This window comes from Puma concolor, chromosome D4 (genome assembly GCF_028749965.1).
Source record: "Puma concolor isolate L17-30 chromosome D4, mPumCon1.1.hap2, whole genome shotgun sequence".
Taxonomy (NCBI): Eukaryota; Metazoa; Chordata; class Mammalia; order Carnivora; family Felidae; genus Puma; species Puma concolor.
Window position 1 is genome coordinate 81,152,452 of NC_141679.1, and position 14,489 is coordinate 81,166,940.

The 14,489-nt window shown below is 41.1% G+C and overlaps 1 protein-coding gene and 1 pseudogene across 2 annotated transcripts in view; one reads left to right on the forward strand and one right to left on the reverse strand.

Moving 5' to 3' along the window:
- The window catches only part of LOC147575029 (uncharacterized), a 36,921-nt gene extending 29,171 nt beyond the window's left edge, over nt 1–7,750 (forward strand). For both annotated transcript variants that reach the window (XM_086683888.1, XM_086683889.1), the window contains one exon: nt 7,608–7,750. The gene's annotated coding sequence lies outside the window, so the exon portion shown is untranslated. The remainder of the gene's footprint in view (nt 1–7,607) is intronic.
- LOC112870556 (cytochrome c pseudogene) lies at nt 7,519–7,833 on the reverse strand (annotated as a pseudogene).
- Nucleotides 7,834–14,489: the final 6,656 nt, after the last annotated feature.

Below are 14,489 nucleotides of genomic sequence, written 5' to 3' on the forward strand. Positions count from 1 at the left end.
ATCTTCAAGATAATTTGTGAGGGTCTTAGGTTGATGTTATCTACCAGGGGCCCTTACACTTCAAACAATAACTGGCTGAAGGTAGCAGAGATTCAAGCCAGTCCAGAAGCAAATACCTCAACTGAGAACACTGATAAGAAAATCTCTTTGAGGGGCGCCTGGGTGGCTCAGTCGGTTAAGCGGCCGACTTCGGCTCAGGTCATGATCTCACGGTCTGTGAGTTCGAGCCCCGCATCGGGCTCTGCGCTGACAGCTCAAAGCCTGGAGCCTGTTTCAGATTCTGTGTCTCCCTCTCTCTGACCCTCCCCCGTTCATGCTCTCTCTCTGTCTCAAAAATAAATAAACGTTAAAAAAAAATTAAAAAAAAAAAAAAAAGAAAAGCTCTTTGAAACTGTAGTTTATCTAGGATACCATTTCTTTTTTGTTTGTTTTTTTAATTTTCTTTTTATTATTTTTAAAAATTGTATTAATTTTTAAATTTTAATTCCAATATAGTTAACATACAGTGTTATGTTAGTTTCAGATGTACCATATAGGGATTCAACAGTTCCATACATGACTCAGTGTACTCTTTAATCCCTATCGCCTGTTTCACCCATCCCTCCACCCACCTCCTCTCTGATAATTATCAGTTTCTTCCATACAGTTAAGAGCCTGTTTCTAGATTTGTATTTTTCCTCTTTTTTTTTTTTTTTGGTTTGTTTTGTTTCTTAAATTCCACTATGAGTGAAATTGTGGTATTTGTCTTTCTCTGACTGACTCATTTCGCTTGGCATTATATCCTCTGGATCCATCCATGTTGTTGCAAATGGCAAGATTCATTCTTTTCTATGGCTGAGTAATATTCCATATATATATATGCATACCACATCTTCTTTATCCATTCATCTCTCGATGGACACCTGAACTGCTTCCATAATTTGACTATTGTAAATAATGCTGCAATAAACATAAGGGTGCATTTATCCTTTTGAATTAGTGTTTTTGTATTCTTTGGGCAAATACCCAGTAGTGGAATTACTGGATCATTAGTAGTTCTATTTTTGATTTTTTGAGGAACCACCATACTGTCTTCCAGAGTGGTTACACCAGTTTGCGTTCCTACCAACAGTGCACAAGGGTTTATTTTTCTTTACATCCTTGCCAACACTTGCTGTTTCTTGTGTTTTTTATGTTAGCCATTTTGATAAGCATGAGGTGATATCTCATTGTAGTTTTTGATTTGCATTTTCTTCATGGCAAGTGATGTTAAGCATCTTTTTATGTGTCTCTTGGCCATCTGTATGTTTTCTTTAGAGAAATGTCTGTTCATGTCTTCTGACCGTTTTTTAATTGCATTACAATAAAACCTTGGTTTGCAAGCATAATTTGGTCCAGAAGCATGCTTGTAACTCAAAGCAATTGTATATCAAAGCAAATTTCCCCATAAGAAATCATGGAAACTCTGATGATTTGTTCCACAACCCCAAAATATTAACATAAAAATGGTTACAATGCTGTAACATAATACAAAATAATAAAGAACACACAAAATATAAAGAAAAAGAAACAAATGAACCTGCCCTTCGCTTTGAAAACCTTCGTGGCTGGTGTGAGGGAGACAAGAGAGAGGAGGGTTATTGTGTAGGACGACTTTCACTGTCACCAATGGAATCACTGCTCTCTATTGGCTCAATGGAATCTTTTTCTTTTTGTGCAACTTTAACAAGACACCTGTCCATTGACACTTGCTTTTGTCTCTTTTTGAGGATCTTGTGGAAATGTGACATTGCATTGTCATTAAACAGATTCATTGCTCACACTGCTCTAGCCTTATTCGGATGGTGCTTTCCTACAAAATTTTGCACTGTTTCCCACATTTTACACATCTTTCTAATCTCATTTGAAGTGAGGGATTCCCCCGCCATTTTCTTCTCCTTCTCTGTAGACGAGATCTCCTCCATAACCTCTTGATGTTGCTCGAGATGCAGACCCATCAGTATGTCGGTGGTCAACTCCTGGCCATGTTCCTCCACCAGCTCTTCAATATCATCCGTATTCACCTCCAGTTCCATGGTCTTCCCCAAGGACACAGTTTCATTGACAACTAGCAGCTCCTATTCATGAGCAAGCCCTCTAAGCCATGTCCAAGAACACAATCAAGCCACAGCTTTCTCCAAGCAGAATTGAGGGTTCTCTTGGTGACCCTATAGCAGGCTTTATCCGTGATCTTGAGGCAATTCACAATGTGGAAATGATTTTTCCAAAACTCTCAGAGGGTTAGGTTTGTTCCTTTGGTCACCTTGAAGCATCGCTGAAATAGTGCTTTTGTGTAAAGCTTTTTAAAATTCGAAGTGACCTGCTGATCCATGGGCTGGAGGATTGGAGCAGTGTTGGAGGAAGGAACTTGATCTTAATGAATTCGAATTCCTCCAGTAAGTCGTCCTCAAAGCCTGGAGGATGAACAAGAGCATTATCCATAACCAGCCAGGCTTTGAGTGGCAGATTCTCTTCTAAAGTGTATTTCTTCACTGCAGGACCGAAAATCTTGTTGATGCTTTCAACAAACAAGATACGAGTGACCCAAGCCTTGCTGTGGGGCTTCCACAGAACATTTAACTGGCTCTTCTGCACCTTGCATTTCCCGAAGGCTCCTGGATTCTCAGAATGATACATGAGCAGGGACTTGACTTTGAAACCCCCGCTTGCATTAGCGCAAACGGGAGTGTTTCATGGGCTTGTGACCGGGCATTGCATTCTCTTCTTCTGTAATGTAGGTCCTCTTTGGCATCTCTTTCCAAAAAAGCCCCGTATCATTGCGTTTAAAAACTTGTTCCGGCAGGTAACACTCGGAAACCATAAGCTTCTGGAACTCAGAAGTGAACGCCTCAGCTGCCTTAGCATCCCAACTCACAGCCTCTCTGTGCCACAAACCTTATGGATGCCCCCTCTTCTCTTAAAGTTATCAAACCATCCTCTGCTTGCCTTGAAGTCTTCTTTTTCTGTTGACGTACCTGGCAGTTTACTTACGTCAGTGCACAAGGCCTTTGCCTTCTCTCAGATAAAGTTCTCGGTCGCAGTATTACCTGCTAGTTGCTTCTCATTTATTCAAAACACAGGCAACTTTTTTACATCTTCCAGAACATGTGGCCATTGCTTTGATATTCTCATGACTCCTTTTGCTGCATCTAGCCCCCTTCTTTCTTCTTTCTTCTTTAATACTATGTAAATGGTCAACATAGACTTCTTTTAAAATCTTGCACTTGCATACCTGTTCATACTTCTCGATGACTTCCTTCTTACCTTCCACCATAGTCATCTCCGTCTTCTTACTACCTTTCTTTTCAACCTTTTTCTGCATGGGGGCCATTATATACACTCACATGGATGTTGACTTCAGTACAGTATTAATGAACTCTTGTCATAGACTGTATTTAATGTAACTGGTAATAAGGCAGCAGAGAAAGGGGTCTATATCTAAAGGCAGCCTGACCTGGAATGAAGCAAAGCATTCCTAAGCTTTCTCTTCTATGGAAAAGCAAAGGACTGTCCAGAGGTGCTTTGAAGTGGCAAAAAATACACCAGTACCAATTGTGGGCACCTTCCAATGTTCTGAAAAATCAATGATTTCTGCCAAACAGCGCAGTCTGAGACTGAGCATCCAAGTATGGGAGATAATCACACACAATCCTGCAGCAAGATATAGGTAGGTAGGTAGATAGATAGATAGATAGAAGAAAAAATATTGGCTTAGCTGTGATCATGTGACCTTTGACATCACATACTACTTGTATTGAATGACATTGCTCATTTATCAAGTTAAAATTTATTAGAAATGTTTGCTTGTCTTGCAGAACAATCACAGAACAAGTTACTTGCAATCCAAGGTTTTACTGTATTTGGTTTTTTGTGTTGAGTTATATAAGTTCTTTATATATTTTGGATACTAATCCTTTATTGGATATGCCATTTTTTTTTAAGTGCATTCACTTATTTGGAGGCAGGGAAGGAATGCAAGCAGGAGAGGGACAGAGAATGAGGGAGGGAGAGAGAATCCCAAGCAGGCTCCGAGCTGCCAGTGCAGAGCCCTGTGCAAGGCTCTAACTAACAAATTGCAAGATCATGATCTGAGCCAAAACCAAGAGTCGGATGCTTAACTGACTGAGCCACCCAGGCACCCCTTGGATATGTCACTTGTAAATATCTTCTCCCATTCAGTAGGTTGTCTTTTAGTTTTGTTGATTGTTTCCTTCACTGTGCACAAGCTTTTTATGTCGTTATTTAGGACACTGTTTTGAAGAAGAAAGAGGATGAGGATGAGGATGAGGAGAAACAACCCTAAAATCCAAACCCAGTAACTTCAGTGAGTGTCAGACTTCTGGCCAATTCAACTGAGAGCTAGAAAGTGGGGAGGCAAAGTGATCAAAAAGGCTGGCCGATGTCATCACTCTGGGTGGCCGTGCACCCAGATATCAATTCTACTACATTAGATAGGAAAGGCTACTGGGAGACTATGAACAGTACCTGCCCACCTCTGTGTCCTGAAAAGAGAGAGACACAGGGAAATAGTCTCACATATGGGATACTGGCTCAAAGCATGGATCACTTCCACAGGACAGCAAGCAGTGGATCCCAGTGGATCCTGGGAGCCATCCTAGTGCTGTATAAGGCCAGCTGTTCCTGGATCATGGGCAGAGCCCATTAGGCACACAGTGAATCCTGCGGGCATTAGGCCATTGCCACTTTTGCTGTGAAGTGAATTCCTTAGCAAGAGGCTATGCTGTGTGTCATACCATGACAGAGTGAAAAGCTTTCTGTAAGCCCATGGGCTGTGGTGCTGGCAGAGGCAAAAAAAAAAAAAAAAAAAAAAGCACAGGAAAAGCAAATCCAAATAAAAAATAAATATAAAGTATTTCTGTGAGGACAATTTACTTGCTCCAGATGGAGTTAGTTACCGGCAGAACAACAGGCAGACATACGAGGGAAAGTGTTAGCTTCCTTCTTTGGGAGAGGGAGGTGCATAGGAAACACTGCGGACAGAAGACTGTTAGCGGGTCAGATTGTCCGGGTCCTCTGAGACCTCCAGACACCTGCATGTTTTCATAAAAGAAACCTGGCAAAGTCATGTGGTCAGCCAACACTGAACGACTTCTCGAATCCAACAACTTCTCGAATCAGAATTTGGCGTCCAGCCATCTCAAGCCCATGGCTTCAGTGGAAGATTCTTCACTCGGCCACAGAAAAGCCCTGAAATTTCAGTCTGTGCCCCGTAGCATGCATCTCAAGACTTGAGCCTCCCATTGTCTCAGTTGAAGATACCTAATGCCCTCAGAAGCAGTCACCTTACTGGTTGTATTATCTTTCCTCTCCCTTTTAGGTTGCTGAGAATTTGACTTCAGCTTTGTAAAAAGTCCCAAGAGAAAAAAACAAATCTGGATATTTTATAGAAGTGAACTCACACGGTAAAAAAAAAAAAAAAAAAAAAAAAAGTCCCAAGAGACCAAAAGAGATTATTTTGGTGATCACTGTTCCATGAGCTACTCCTAGTTCCCATATGGGAATATGGTCAGGATCCCAGTGCCTTGCATCTCAGCTCAATGACCATGGATCTGTTAGAGGTAGAGCTAAGTTTTTTTTTTTTTTTTTATTTTTTTTTTTAATGTTTATTTATTTTTGAGACAGAGGGAGACAGAGCATGAATGGGGGAGGGGCAGAGAGAGAGGGAGACACAGAATCGGATGCAGGCTCCAGGCTCTGAGCCATCAGCCCAGAGCCTGACGCGGGGCTCGAACTCACGAACCGTGAGATCGTGACCTGAGCCGAAGTCGGACGCTCAACCGACTGAGCCACCCAGGCGCCCCTGTTAGAGGTAGAGCTAAGTTTTTAGTAAAAGACAATCTAGGGGCACCTGGGTGGCTCAGTCGGTTAAGCATCTGACTCTTGCTTTCGGCTCAGGTCATGATCTCACGGTTCATGGGTTCAAACCCCACATCACTCTCTTCCCTGACAGCTTGGAACCTGCTTGGGAGTCTGTCTCCTTCTGTCTCTGCCCTTCCCCTGCTTTCTCTCTATCTCTCTCTCAAAATAAATAAAAATAAACTTTTAAAAAAAGTTTAAAAAAATGACAAAATGCCTAAAAAAAAAAAAAAAAGACAAACTAGAGTGGCCTGCTTTCCCTTGAGGTGAGTGATCCAGGGCAACAGCGACCTCTCCTCCTTTGCTGCGCAATCTTCGTGGCATCACAGGCTTTTCTTCTGCACAGATGAAGCCCTCGCATCTGGGTTCTAGTTGGCAATAAAGGAGACAAGAGTGGAGGAGTCTTGCTGGATATCTTAGAACTCAGACCCAGGAGTGGCCAGCGTCCTCTCACTTATCTTTCCGCCGGGGAGAAGTCAGATACGTGGCCACCCTGACCACAAGGGAAGCTGGCAGAGATGATCTAGTGGGACAGGCTTATGCCTGGCCACAAGGCTACTTGTAGGCAAAAGAGGGGAGAAGCATTTTGGTGAACAGCTAGCAATCCGCTATACATCATTCGAAATAGTGCATATTTCCTTGAGGGTCGGTATTAGTTTCCATGGGCTGCCAGAACAAAGTACCACAAACTCAGTGGCTTAAAACAAGAGAAACATATTGTCTCACATTCTGGAGGCCAGAACTCTGAAATCCACCCTGTTGACTGGGTCACGCTCCCTCTGAAGGTGCAGGGAAAGAACTGTTTTTCATGTCTCTTTCCTAACTTCTGGTCACTTTCAGGAGGTTATTTTTGTTTGTTTGTTTTGTTTTGTAGATAGGTGCATCACTCCAATTCTCTGTCTTGGTATGGCCTTTTCTCTATGTGTCTCTACATTGTCTTCCTTTTATATGTGTCCTAACTTCCTCTTTTTTTTTTTTGAGAAATGTTAAATATTCTTTATTTAATATTACACATAAACCACACTAAAATGTCTTTAAGCAAAAGGCACATTTTAAATGCAGGAGATTTTATTTAATTAATTAATTAATTAATTAATTAATTTTCCCCTACAGCATTGCCTGTGAAATGCAGGAGATTTTAATTAAATTGGCATAGTTAAGACCAAAAAGGTTAAGTGGACATTGCCAGCTATCTTGCCTTTAACAGGCTAACACACATAACTTGAAATACATCCGAGTCTTGCTGTTCTGAGACAGTGAAGGGATTTCCTCAGTATTTAAATATACTAATATAACCAGTCATATAAATCTAAATATAAAACCAATCTCCTGTAAGTTTAGAGATGGCATTTACCATCTCTGTCAAAAGCTGAACGTTACTAATCAATTCCAATCATATTTTTCGAAGGGGAAAACAACGATAGCACTTGCTGAACCAGAATTACTGTCAAAGTTCAAAAAGCTGATTATATGCATGTAACCACAAGCCAATATTATTCAAATAAGGACTGTCCAAAAGAAATATTCTGTCAGGCGTTCATGATCTGAATTCTGGGTATGAGACCAATTTAAACAAGTCATGAGACATTTTTGTTCTGTAATCAATAAGGCAAAGGCTAACTATTACTCCTTAGTGGCTTTTTTGAGATAAGCTATCTAGTCTGCTCTTTCCCTTGCCTTCTTAATGCCAGCAAAGATCATTTTTGTTTCAGGGATGTACTTCTTGGGGTTCTCCAAATACTCCATCAGTGTCTCCTCTCCCCAGGAGGTGCCTTTGGTCTGGTTGGCATCCATGTAAGAAAATCCAGGGGTTTGACCTGCCTTCCACCCAAATAAACCCTGGAGATTTGGCCCAGTCTTGTGCTTGCCTCCCTTTTCCGCGTCATGGCGCTGGGCACACTTCTGAACAAAACTCTTGCCCTGCTCAACGTCACCCATTTTTTTTTAATTAAAAAAAATTTTTTTTATATTTATTTATTTTTGAGAGAGAGATGAAGTGCGAGTGGGAGAAGGGCAGGGAGAGAGAGGGAGACACAGAATCCAAAACAGGCTTCAGGCTCTGAGCTGTCAGCACAGAGCCCAATGTGAGGCTTGAACTCGTGAACCAAGATCATGACCTGAGCAAAAGTCTGATGCCCAGCCAACTAAGCCACCCAGGCAATCTAACGCCACCCATTTTTAAATTGCTCTTTGGTCGCGCATGAAACGAAGGTGCCTGCTCACAAGCTAGATGCCCCACTCTCTCAATTTCCTCTTTTTTAGGAACCAGTCATTGGATTAGGGCTTACCTTATGACCTTATTTTAACTTGATTGCCTCTTTGAGACCCTATTTCCAAATAAGATTACTTTTGAAGGTACTAGGGTTAGACTTCAACCTATCTTTTTTTTTTTTTTTTTTTTTGGTGGGAGGGCTCAGAGCACACAATTCAACCCATAACAGGAAAAATTGTCTGCAACCGACCTTTGGACACTGATATCTGTGTCATTTGTAACAGAAGCACACCTAAGAAAACAAAGAGAATGTATTGGAAGGGTATTGGGTAGCTCCTGGAACCAAAGGAGAATTTGAACAAGCAGGCTTTGGGAACAGTAGAAATCTGGGCAGCTCCAGGAAAAAACACAGGGATGTCTCTTTAGGGCCTGCCTTCCAGATGACTCCGCTCCAGTGTCCTTCTGGCCAAGTGCCCCTTCTCTCAAGACACAAATGCCTGGAAGAGTCAGTTGGGTCAGCCTGTGGTGGAACCAGGGACTCTTTAGGGGTTTGTGAATTGGATCCAGTGATAGACAGTCCTGCCATGATCCCTGTGGGAAGGGCAGTTCCCCAAAAGAAAGAGAAGGGCAGCTTCTATCAGAGATGGGGGAAAGGATGTGTTGTGCAGGCAAAAAACCACAGCTGTTTGCTCCACGTTGTAATTCATTTGAGAAAGATATTTCAGCTCAGGCAGTTACATTTCTGAGTATATTGGCACTTAAAGGAGCCATTTAGTCATCTGGAAAATGCAGGGCTGTGGAAAAATGCAGTGTCACGTGGTAAAAGCATTTGTGGTGGAGTCAGGAGAACAGGTTTTTTGTTTTTTGTTAATTTGCAAGTGGGATAGCTCTACCCTGACAAGATCAAGAAAAGCTCTTGGAAACAACAAGAATGTTCAACCAAGTCTCAAGTTACTAAATGGAAATAAAAACCATATAATACAAATCAATTTGAAAAAAGGCATAACAGAACCGAAACCGTTATTCAAATCAGCTATCAAGGCAGTTTGTAAAGGAAAAACTCATCAAAAGTGCAAAGGGTTCTCTGTTAAGAAAAAAGAAAAAAAGACACTGGATTCTACTTTCAGGCATAAAAAATGGATGGGAAGACTTGAGATTATAAAGATGTCATTTCTCACTAAGTTGATTTATGCAGTGTAAAAATCTCAGCTAAAAAAAAAAATCACCTCAGCCAATCAAAATCTTAATTACGTTTTTAAACTTGAAAACGAGAGTCTAAAATTCCTAGGAAAATGTCAGGCCCTCATAGCCAACAAGCTTCCTCCCAAGGAACAGGGCCCAAGTTTTGATTCTGACTCTACCACTGAATGATCTGTGAGACTTTGAGCAAGTATATATATAACCTTTTGGCGTCTTATTTTCCTCATCTGTGAAGTGCAATAATTATATTTTCCTGCTTCACAGAGCTGTAGTAAGGATCACGTGAAAGAAAGTATTTGAAAGAGTTTTATAAACTGTAAGGCACTCTTCGTGTTATAACTGTGATTTTTTTTTTTTATTCCCCCAACAATGTTGGGTAAGTGCAAAAATCACAACTCCTCTTTTTTGCAAAAAACCAAACACCTTGTCTCTTATTAAACTCAGTTACATGATGATTCATAAACGCTGATTTCCATGGAGGGGAGAGAAAAGCTAATGGGCGTTGCTGTTGCGCTAGAGGGAGCAAGCGTTCACTTGGCCGCTCATGGGTCCTGTGAGCCCAACAAGATGTTTATGCCTCCCAGTGGCCCCCTCTTCTCCATCCCTCCATCCCGAATTCATTTCCCATTGGTAGAATGGAAGGTTTTGGACCTCATGGGGTTTGAGAGAAAAAAAACTTTGGAGTCTTTACAGATCTCAGTTTGTACCCTGGTGCCAGCATGTACCTTAGATAAGTCACCCTTTCTTTTCCTGGGTTTCAAAATCTATCAGATGGGGATGATAATATTTACTTCACCAAGAAGACTCGAGAATTAAATGTGATAATAAATACAAAGTGCCTGAAGCGTGGTAAATGCTTGATAAGTGGTAGCTCTTATACTTGCCATAATGTTAATCATACATATAAATTAATAAATATAAATTTTATTATTATTACCTCTAAGGGCCTGTGCAGCTCTGAAAGTCTAGGATAATATGTCGGAGCAAAGCTAAAACAGGGAGAAAACAGAAGATTCCCTTAATAGGACTTGAGTTAGTATTGCAAGTGGGACATTCTTCTGGAAGACAGGCTGTGTTCACAGGGCCTTATATAACCTTGGTGACTCACTACCAGAGCTTAGCTCAGCCTTGCCTCCTCTGAAAAAAGGGGAGAGAGGAGGGCAAAGCCATATGGTCTTGGACAGAGGAAGGCCCTGGTTGGGAGGCTGCAGCTGATGGTCCCTCAGAGAGTCTACTCTAACTAGATTTTTATTTTTATTTTTTATTTAATTTGTTTTCATGTCTATTTATTTTGAAGGACAGAGAGAGAGAGTGCATCATGTGCACACACACGAGGAGAGGAGGGGCAGAGAGAGAGGGAGAGAAAGAATCCCAAGCAGGCTCCACGCTGTCAGCAAAGAGCATAATGCAGGGCTCGCTCTCATGATCTCATGAGATCATGACCTGAGCTGAAGTCAAGAGTTGGACATTTACCCGACTGAGCCACCCGGGTGCCTAACTAGATTTTTAAATTCTTATAAAACGTGTATTTAACTGAGGGGTTTTCTTTTTCTGCAAATAATTTTTTAAAAGATGTTTGTTATGTTTTATGTTATGTTATGTTATGTTATGTTATGTTATGTTATGTTATGTTATGTTATGTTATGTTATGTTATGTTATGAAGGCTTCATGCCCAGCTCAGGGCCTAATGCAGGGCCCACACTCATGACCATAAGATCAAGACCTGAGCTGAGATCAAGAGTTAGATGCCCAACTGATTAAGCCACCCAGGTGCCCCAAGATTTTATTTTTAAGTAATCTCTACACCAAACGTGGGGCTCAAACTCACAACCCCAAGATCAAGAGTCAGATGCTCCACTGACTGTGCCCCTTCTGCAAATAACTTTTGAGGTAGGCACTATTGGTGGCCAATCCAAAGCTACAGCCCTCTACTTCTCTGAGGGCAGAACCCTGATATTGGTCAGGATCAGGCAGCTGTGTGGGTCAGGAGAGGATGCTGCAGCCTCAGGCCAAGGAGTAGGAGGAAGGTTGACTATTCTTGCCAATGATTGGTTTGAGAATGGCCACGTGACACAATTTGGGCCAATGCGATATGAGGGGATGCCTGTCCTGGGGCTTCCAGGAAAGTTTTCCTCATTCTTAAATGAAGGACACCCCTACACTTTTGGTGTAGTGTAATCCCTGTGGAGGGTGTATTAGTCTCCAATTGCTATGGTAACAAATTACCACAAACTTGGTGACTTTCAACAACACAAATTATCCTCTTAAGAGTTCTGGGAGTCAGAAGTCTCGCTGGGCTGAAACCAAGGCGTTGACAGGTGCTCTGCTCCCTCTGGAGGGTCCGGGGCGGGGGGGGGGGGGGGGGGATTCTCTTTCCTTGCCTTTTCCACCTTCTGGAGCTTCATTCCTTGAATTCCTTGGGACATTGCCCCTTCCTCCATCTTCACGGCCAGGAATGTAGCAGATCTCTCTCTGCTGTTTTCATGTGGTCTTCGCCATGGTAAAACCTCCCTCTGCCTCTCTTATAAGGATACTTAGGACTGCATTTAGGGCTTACCTGCATCAGCCAGGATTCTCTCCTTATCTCGAGATTCCTAGTGCATCTGCAAAATCCTGTTTGCCTTGTAAGGTGACATCCAGAGATTTCTGGAATTAGGACACAAATATCTGCGGGAGCCATTAATCATTCTACCATAAACAGGATTTGGGCAGCAATTAACAAAGTTACCTGTGCACTGTTTTTAAAGTCAGGTTTATTGAGGTATGGTTTACATTTAAAATTAACTCTTTAGAGTGTAGAGTTCTGAGCTTTGACAAACACATAACTACGCAATTACCACCACAGACAATGTACAGCAGTTCCATCAACCTAAGAAATTCCTATGTGGTGCCCCTTCGTGGTCAAACCATCCCCTGGCCTCAGCTCCTGGCAATCACTGATCTACTCTCTGTCCCTATAGTATTGCCTTTTAGAGAACGTCATATAAATGGAATCACGGAGTATGTAGCTTTTTAAATCTGGCTTCTTTCTCTTAAAATAATGCATTGGAAATACATCCATGTTGTGATGTATCAGTAGTTTGTTCTTTTTATTGCTGGGTGGCATTCGGTTGTAGAGGTGTATTACAATTTACCCATCAGGTGAAAGACACTTGAGTTGTTTCTAATATTCGGCAGTTATGAATAAAGCCTCTATAAATGTTCAGATATTGACATGGTTTCTGCGAATATAAATTTTCGTTTCTCTTGAGTAAATGTATAGGAAAGAAACTGCTGGGTTGTATTAGAAATGTATATTAAACTTCATAAGGGACTGCCAAAGTGTTTTTCAAAGCAGCTATGCTTTTGTACTCCTGTTAGTGATGTATGAGAGTTCCAGGTGCTCCACATCCTCATCAGCATTTGGTATTGTCATTGTTTCTCTCCTAATTTTAATCGTTCTGACAGGTTGCACAGCGATAAGGCAATCCCACTTCTAGAAATCTATCACAGGGATGCCCCGGCAAAAATGTGAAAAGATGTTCATACGAGGCTATCCATGCAGCTCTGTTTATAAGTGCAAGAGACTGAAAACAATCCAAAAGCCCATCAATAGAAGACTAATTGAATAAACTGTGGTACCTCCCCCAAATGGAGTATTATGGAGCTCTACCAAGGAGTAAGAAAATTCTCTATGATTATGGTGTGATGTCCAGGGTATTATATATATACATATTATATATATATGTGTGTGTGTATATATATATATATATATATATATATATATATATATACACACACACATACATACATATTTATGTATATACATATACATATATAAACATATATATAATATATATATAATGTATTTTATATGTTTTTTAATGTTTATTCATTTTTGAGAGACAGACACAGAGTGTGAGCAGGGGAGGGGCAGAGAGAGTGGGAGACAGAAATCTGAAGCAGGTTCTAGGTTCTGAGCTGTCAGCGCAGAGCCTGATGCAGGGCTCGAACCCATGAACTGTGTGACATCATGACCTGAGCCGAAGCTGGATGCTTCACCGACTGAGCCACTCAGACACCCCGCCAGGATATATTTTTAATAAAATGAGAAATGTAGAAAATAAGGTATAGAGTATGTAATCATTTAACTACAAATAAAAGAAGAAGCTATAAAAATTTAATACAACACTACAATAGCAGAGAGAGAGACTAGAGAGGATAAGGTAGAATCCAGACTTTAAAAACCTTGTTTTGTAGATTTAACTATGGATCCTTGTAAGTATTTTATATAAATTATAAACAAAATTAAATTAACAAAAACAATCCTTAGAAATTGAAAGTAAAATGAAATAAAGATGATCCTCCTTTGTACATTCAGTGGATGACATAACCACACAGAATGACTTTGAGTGACTTTTTTTTTTAGTTTATTTATTTTGAGAGAGAGAGAGAAAGCGTGAGTAGGGGAGGGGCAGAGAGAGAGGGAGAGCGAGAGAATCCTAAGCAGGCTCCGCATTCTCAGCCTGGAGCCTGATGCGGGGCTCGAACCCAGTAATGGTGGGATCGTGACCTGAGCCGAAGTTGGACGCTTAACTGAGCAAGCCACCGAGGCACCCCTGAGGGACTTTAAATCACCATCCCTAAAGGGATATATCCAAAGATGGAAAGACGTACATGTTATGGGATTAAAAGTAAGTAATTACATCCGTGTCCTTCAAAACTGAGACATTTGACTTAGAGATACAGATTAGGATTGATGAGGCTGAGTGAAAACTATAGTTCTGCATTTCAGTTGGAATTATCAGTATGAACATCCCATACCTTTTATCTTTGGAAAATAATATATATTTCCTTGCTATAACAACTAAAAAGAATTAACAAAATAATACATTTGGGTTTTTTTTTTATTTTTATGAATATACTTTATTGTCAAATTGGCTTACATATAACACCCCAGTGCTCATTCCAACAGGTGCCCTCCTCAACGCCCATCACCCACTTTCCCCTCTCTCCCACCGCCCCCCCATCCACCCTCGGTTTGTTCTCTGTATGTAAGAGTCTCTTACCGTTTGCCTCCCTCCCTCTCTGTTTGTAATTATTTTTTCCCCCATGGCCTTCTGTCAAGTTTCTCAAGATCCACATATGAGTGAAAACATATGATAACTGTCCTTCTCTGACTGACTCATTTCACTCAACATA